Source organism: Ctenopharyngodon idella, chromosome 2 (assembly GCF_019924925.1).
Source record: "Ctenopharyngodon idella isolate HZGC_01 chromosome 2, HZGC01, whole genome shotgun sequence".
NCBI lineage: Eukaryota > Metazoa > Chordata > Actinopteri > Cypriniformes > Xenocyprididae > Ctenopharyngodon > Ctenopharyngodon idella.
In genome coordinates this window covers 6118839-6126042 of record NC_067221.1, presented here as the reverse complement: position 1 = coordinate 6126042, position 7204 = coordinate 6118839, and the positions used below count along the sequence as shown (strand labels likewise).

At 35.0% G+C, this 7204-nt stretch overlaps 1 long non-coding RNA gene across 1 annotated transcript; it reads right to left on the bottom strand.

Moving 5' to 3' along the window:
* Positions 1–317: 317 nt before the first annotated feature.
* LOC127498384 (uncharacterized) lies at positions 318–4277 on the bottom strand. Its single transcript, XR_007925871.1, has 4 exons — positions 3870–4277; positions 3604–3700; positions 1491–1644; positions 318–602 (listed from the first exon to the last, which is right to left on the bottom strand). It is a non-coding gene; the product is annotated as an uncharacterized LOC127498384 (long non-coding RNA).
* Between the last annotated feature and the right edge of the window lie 2927 nt (positions 4278–7204).

The window sequence follows — 7204 nt, the reverse complement described above, 5'->3', positions numbered from 1 at the left end:
ATTTAGATGTTTTTCAAGTTGAAAATATATAAATAATCATTAAAACAATATTGGAACAATTGTATTATTCAATTCGCTTAATTTGAATATTAACTGTAAATTAAATAATAACAGTAAAATAAATCAATTCAAATAAATCATACATTTAATCGAAATGTGAATTAAATATTCAATTAAATAATTAATATAAACCCATTATATAAACCCACCTATTTTCAAAACATAAACAAAAACAACAAACAAAAATATATTCAGCTTAAAACAGAAATATAATATTTTTACTGGTATGTCCTGAGAATAGGAATTAATTTTAAAAACATAAAAAATACATCTTTTAAAAAAATCAGTCAAATATTTTCATGTCCCAACTTTATTCACACAACAACAACAATACTAACCTACTACTACTACTATTATAACATTATTTATTTCACACTACCATAAAAATATCTCAGAATCTCTCATTATGAAGGAGATTAGTATACTTTATAGCACTTTCCATATAATATTAGGCTATGCTATAGTTGTTCGTGGTCGTTGTCAGTTTTCTTCAGTTGTTTTGAACGTCTTCGGTTCCTCACCCATTAACCTTACAGTTCTCTCTGCAAAATGGATAAAGAAATAAATGAAACAGTGCACTGTCAAATAAACGTCTTGTATCATCAGTGTTGGGGAAAGTTACTTTTAAAAGTAATGCATAACAATATTGCGTTACTCCCAAAAAACAAATTGACTAATTGTGTTACTTAATTACTTTTTATGGAAAGTAATGAGTTACATACTTTTCCTCACCGGGCTGGGCTTGCTTGTTTTTTTTTAAATAACAACAAAAAAGTTCTATTTTTGGCAAATGTAAAGGCCCTTTCACACAAAAAGTGAAATGAATAAGCTTCAGGCTGATCACAAATGTGATGTTTGTCTAAATTTTGTTCCCCCTTCCGAATGTAAAAGCGCTTTGAGTACCCAGAAAAGCGCTATATAAATGTAAGGAATTATTATTATTATTAATATATAAGTCATTTTTTCTTATCAATAAGGTTGAATTGGATCATCGAAGGTCAGCACAAAGACTATAGATACAGACAGTTGATTCCTATTAGTATGAATGGGAGAAACTTCAAAGCGCAATATGGCGGAATACGTCCCGCCTTCTAAGTAAAAGAGCCAATCGCTGATTGATAAAGTCACTGCGTCACTGCAGCAGCCGTTAGAACTCGCGCTTATGCTCAAATAGCTTTTTAACGCTATTTGAGCATAAGAAACAACATTTATGGGACAGTTCATTTCAAATTTTGTTGCTAATTTAAATTATCAATATTGAAATGTTATTTAATTGTGAGTTCAGCAAGCAGTTTTTGAGATGTCAGGATTCCCCCATTCAAATAGATAGGTGGTCTTGGGCGCCTGAAATAGCTGCCCGGAGGCGTTGCAAATATGGCCGCCGAGTGAACAGACTTTCCTTGAAAGAGACTTTGATTATAATCACTCACACTTTCTTGACAAGATAATTTGTTTTGGATTCACAGGCTTTCCTCTGACTCTCTGCTGCCTCCTGCTGGCTGTTTGCGGCATTCCGTAAAGCTGCACATGAATCCAAATGATGCGATTCACTGGTCAGATTCATCCACAGAGTCTCAATAAGAGCTGCACGGAGCAAAACACGTATTAAACACGTTTTCATACATTTATTACCTGTTTTATTCTGAAGTAGCAATTTAAGCTTATGCAATAATAAAATGAATCGTCATGATCAACATTATAAGGAAACTTTAGTTCATGGAATTTATCGCATATAAAACACGTAGGCCTAAATGTTATATGGGTCAATGGCCCTTAATAATAATAAAAAAAACAAAGATATGACATCCAAAGTATGTAAGGTAGTACAACTAGATCTCTTTTATTGAATCCAAAAGGGTTTAATTATATTTTGCTACATATAAAGGTATTTTAAAGATTTTGAAGTGTCAAAAGGTCATTCGGTTTAACCGTCCAAAGGCCAATACAGCCATTTCATTTGTGATTAAAATATCTTAAAATGTAATAAATGTATATATATTTTATTCTGGCATGTTTTTATAACATCATATATAAACATAGTGCAAAATGGTATTAAAATTATGTGTAGAAGTTGTTGCTTTGTTATGAGAAAGAATGTCCGGAAAAATGAATTTCATTTATATAATTCGGAGTAACCAATATAAAGGGACTATTTTGGATCAAGTCATGCGGTCAATATCATGTGACAGGATGTGACATCATTCAGACACCTGCAAAGGACCACATGGTCATGAAGAAAAGTAACTAACTCTCTTTTAACTATTTGAAAAATTCATGTTTTCACTTGCTTATATGCATATAAAACATGGAAAATGTTGTAATATTTTAAAAACTTGTAAATATAAAATGTTTGATTGTCCTTTTGCTAGCTAGCTAGATATGAACCTGTTAGCATTGTTTGAAAATATCAACATTTGGTATAACCAAAATTTTGTTAAACCAAATGACTTTTTTGGTGACAAATTTTGTCTATCTTGTAAAAAATGACAAAAGCAGTGTTAATTGATTATAAATACCACATAATCTCATTGTTAACACTTAATAAAACTTCAAAATTAATTATATCTCCATTATGTTTTTTTACACTTTTAAAAACCTTATTTGTCATATATATCTATCAAAGTGTCTGGAAGGCACACTTAGAATATTTAATTTCCTACACTGTAAAAAATATTCCGTAGTTTTTACAAAATAATTTTGGCAGCTGTGGTTGCCAGAATAATTTTGTAAAAAATACAGAAAAAAAACTGTAAACACATTTACAGAACAAACTGTCAATTTTACAGTATAAAACTGTAATTTACAAACAAGAAAATTTGAATGTAAACAAGTAAATTCAACAATGCACACTACTAGTAAAATCTGTTTTGTACCTTTAACATATACTGACAACCACCATAATAATGCAGGTGGTAAAAGAGAAAGCCACATGAAGAATCAGAGTTCATCACAAGTAGCTTTTCCACGAGCTGAAGTATATACTAATATAAAGAGGGTGCACAGAGTCATTCACGCAAACGCAAAACACCATCATGGTAACCCACAACACTTACATAATGCAATAAACATTCATTAAACAACAGAAGATGTAACATAAAACCCTAATGTACATAACTGATAACAAAAACTATTAAGAAACATGATTATTTAAACAAAATACTTTCAAATGTGGAGTGTCACACAGGGAATTGTGGGAATATCAGTTTACAGTTTTTGACTGTAAATTATACATTGATTTGTTCTTTTTTACTTCTAGAAATTGTAAAATTTACAGCATTTTACTGTGAAAATTACATAAAATGTCTGGTAGGAGCTTTTACAGTTTTTCCCTGTATATAGTACTGGAACTTACTGTTAACCTATTTACATTTTTTTTCCGTAACGTTTTTACAATATTTTACTGTTAAAATCACATTCATTTTTTACAGTGTATATATACTCCTCATCTCAAAACAGATAATTATGCTCTCATGTAAAAGATGTCGTCTTTGGTTGCACCAACTTTATCATTTTTAAAAATATTCCCATATTTGGCTCTCCTACCCTCTTGTTGAGCCAGCTCAGAAAAAAGTCTTGCGTGTTCACTGTGGTGCCTGAGTCTTTGATTTTCCAAAGCTGTTACATTTTCCTTTAGGATCATCTAAAATAGAAACAAAAATCCAATAAAGTCAGCATTACCATCTTTAAAAAAAAAACTATTATTTGAACTGTTTATCAGTTCCTTTTTTATCATCCTTCCACAATACTACTATCGATTTACAAACTGCACCGAGATATTCAAAACTCATTCATCACGCTTTGATACTCACTTGCAGTTGCAGACTCTCTGTTAGAGATGCGTTGGTTTCCCTCTGGCTCTCTAGAATACTTTCCAGCTCTTCTTGCAGTCTGGTCTGGTTTTTAGAGCTCAGCTCCAGGGTGGATTTCAAGCCATCTTGCTCCTTTTCCTTTATCACTTTAGCTCCCTCCATCTTTTCAATTAAGGCCTGATGTGCTGCTCTGCATTGTGTAAGGCTAGCCAACGGAGGCCAGGTGACCCAAACCACAATGACGATCAGAGAGATCATAGACCACAACGTGAGGACAGCCATAATCCAGTTACAGGTGTTCTGGGCTGAGCTGGATCTGGCCATGCTGAGAAAGGTGATGTAGGACACAGACTACACTGATCTTCTGCGGTCTGGTGTGGCAGTGAGGGAAGTGTATGTGGAGTCAGGGTGTTTTGTTCACTGAGGCTGGGCTGACTCTAGAGCTCTGGATGTGAATGGAAGCTACGTCAGCATATCTATCTACATTGTTATTTTAAGGACCTTATCAGTGCTCTAAGAAATAATTACACATTACTGTTTTAGAAAACATCCAGGATGTCCCTGGAGACATTTCTTCCATGTGCTCATGGCATTGTGGTTCATAAATCGCTATAAAGACCCATAATGCCTTACTCAGCAGTGTTGGGGAAAGTTACTTTTAAAAGTAATGCATTACAATATTGCGTTACTCCCTAAAAAAGGAACTAATTGCGTCACTTAGTTACTTTTTCTCACCGGGGCTGTGCTTTCTTGTTTGGTTTTTAATAACAACAAAAAAGTTCTATTTTTGGCTAATGTTAAAGGGTTAGTGTTAAGAAGAAAGTGTTTTGCTTCGTTTCTCCTTGATTCCTTATCCTGTTTTTAATTTGTTGTAGTCACGTACACCTTTAAGGAGTATCTTGTTATTTCCTATAAGAGCCACGCTGTTCTATTCATGTGTATAAGCAGTTATTCACTCCTTAATGCTTCTGTAAAATGGATGATGAGAACACATGAATATCTTTCCTTTGTTTTAAGTTGGCCTAATGCCCTAGACTTTGCTATATATAAGTTACAGCGAGCTCAATAAACTTTGACTTTGAGTGAACAGCACTTCTCGTGTTTGTGTCATTCTTTGTCCCCGGTACCGTTCTGCTCTGCATTATATTGATTAAGTATTGGAGGTCCATCTAACAGTTCACCCAAAAATGAATTCCACACCCGTAAGACCTTCCTTCATTTCGGAACACAAATTAAGATATTTTTGATGAAATCCGATAGCTGTCTGACTTCTCAACTTAACAACCACTTTCAAGGTCCAGAAAGTGGCTGCAGTGGTTCAACCTTAATTTTATGAAGCGAAAATAACAACTTTATTCAACAATTTCTTCTCTTCTGTGTCATTCTCACACGTTGTTTACGTCCAGTGCTTCCAGGTTCTACATCAGAACTCCAGCTCATTATTGGCCAGCTCCTGCGTCATTATTACACGAATGCGTCTTGCTAGTCACGTGACCAGCTTCGGCCAATACTGAGTTGGCGTTCAGCAGTAGCGTGTTTGTCCCTGGTGTTCAGACGTAGAACCAGGAATTTAATATTGTGAATTATTACAGGTTTGCATACAATTCTGAGATTGCATTTCACTGTTTTTCATGCAAGTGAGATGAGTAAATGCATGTTCATATTTAGTCTAGATCTACAATACCCATCATCATGTTCACACAGCGCACACAATGCCTCTGCACTTTATTTCTCTCGGGGACAGGAGAGCTGTCAGTCAATAAATGTGAAAACAAAGTAACGGGCTGGACGATAAAATCTCAATTAATTTAACATTTTACCTCGATTACGATTAATGAACGATTATTTTGTTTGTTTGTTTTTTTGCCCTCAAAGTTCACTGACAAGGTTTGTACTGTATGCTTGGCTATTTAAGGTGGGATATTTATTCCTAATGAAAGAGTGATCTGACATAACAGCTCACTTTCAGCAGTTATTTTATCTATGGTTCGTAACATTTCTTACAGATTTCTGCTCGTTGTAAATCAGATACAGATAAATTAGCACAGTACCAGTACATTTATTTGTTACTTTAGTGATAAATCACAGGACAGAGTTGACAACGAGTTTCTACGCTCCTCTTTCTGCGCGCGATCTTCACGTGATGTGCAGCTACTGTCTGTAAGAATGCTCACGTGCCACAATGCATCTGCGCAGTAGCTCAATAACGGCCGTTCACACAAAACACGTTTTTCCATTCCAATGCGCTACTTTTTCATTGTTTTTCTATGTAAACACGTGCTTGACGGACGTAAATGACCGTTACGCTCGCGTCTCGCGTCTTTTGCAGAGTCTCGCACATGAGCGTCGCGTTTTTAAGACGCCGTGTCAAGTTAAAAGAATTTCAACTTTTACACGCAGTGCCGCTCATCAATGTCAGTTCAGTGGACCAATCAGAAGAACTCGGAGGCGGGGCAAGCGTTGCTAGCTTCTGTTTACAGTAGCAAGTTGGCATGACAACTGTTTTATTTGACGGCAACATGGCGGAGGAGGCGCTCATTAATTATGTTATTTTCTTTTTTTCCATGGCAAAACTCGTATCTATTAATTCTCGTGTTCTGAGCTTTTTTAAAAACCATTTCTGAGCGCTGCGTCTCGCGTTTTTAGACGTATTTAGACGTTCTGTGTGAATGGCCCCTAAAAATCGCTTGAATGTCCAAACTGGCAAGCCTTAAAACACATACAACTGACAAACTTTCGTGAGGACGCAAGCGAAAGTGATCTCACTTCGAGGCTTGCAGTCTGTGTGTGTTGTCCAGGCCTTTAAGTTCGCCTCTGTGTTGCTTCCATGCCGCTGACTGGATGTGGCAGATCACGTGACTACACAGCGGTAGTATGTTTTTGAGGGGAAAGTATTAACAGGATTAAAAAAACGAAATAACCGACATTACGTCGGTTAGAGGTTCTGAATTTACTTTTCGATTAATCGTCCAGCCCTAGTAACTTGCGTTACTTATTTGAAAAAGTAACTTAGATATTTTGTTGTAAATTGAAAAAGTAATGCATAACTTTACTAGTTACTTGAAAAGTAATCTGATTATGTAACTCAAGTTACTTGTAATGTGTTACCCCCAACAGTTACTCGTTATAATGAGATGAATATGGTCGGATAGAATGACCAAAATGCACTAAAGAGGATAGTTCACCCAAAAAAAAATCAGCATGTCTTTTCAAACTCGCATGACTTTCTTTCTTCTGTCAAACAAAAAACAATATCTTTTGAAAAAAACAAAACAATGAAAGTCACTGACTTTCATTGTATTGACAAAAACAGTTGAAACATTCTTTAAATGTCT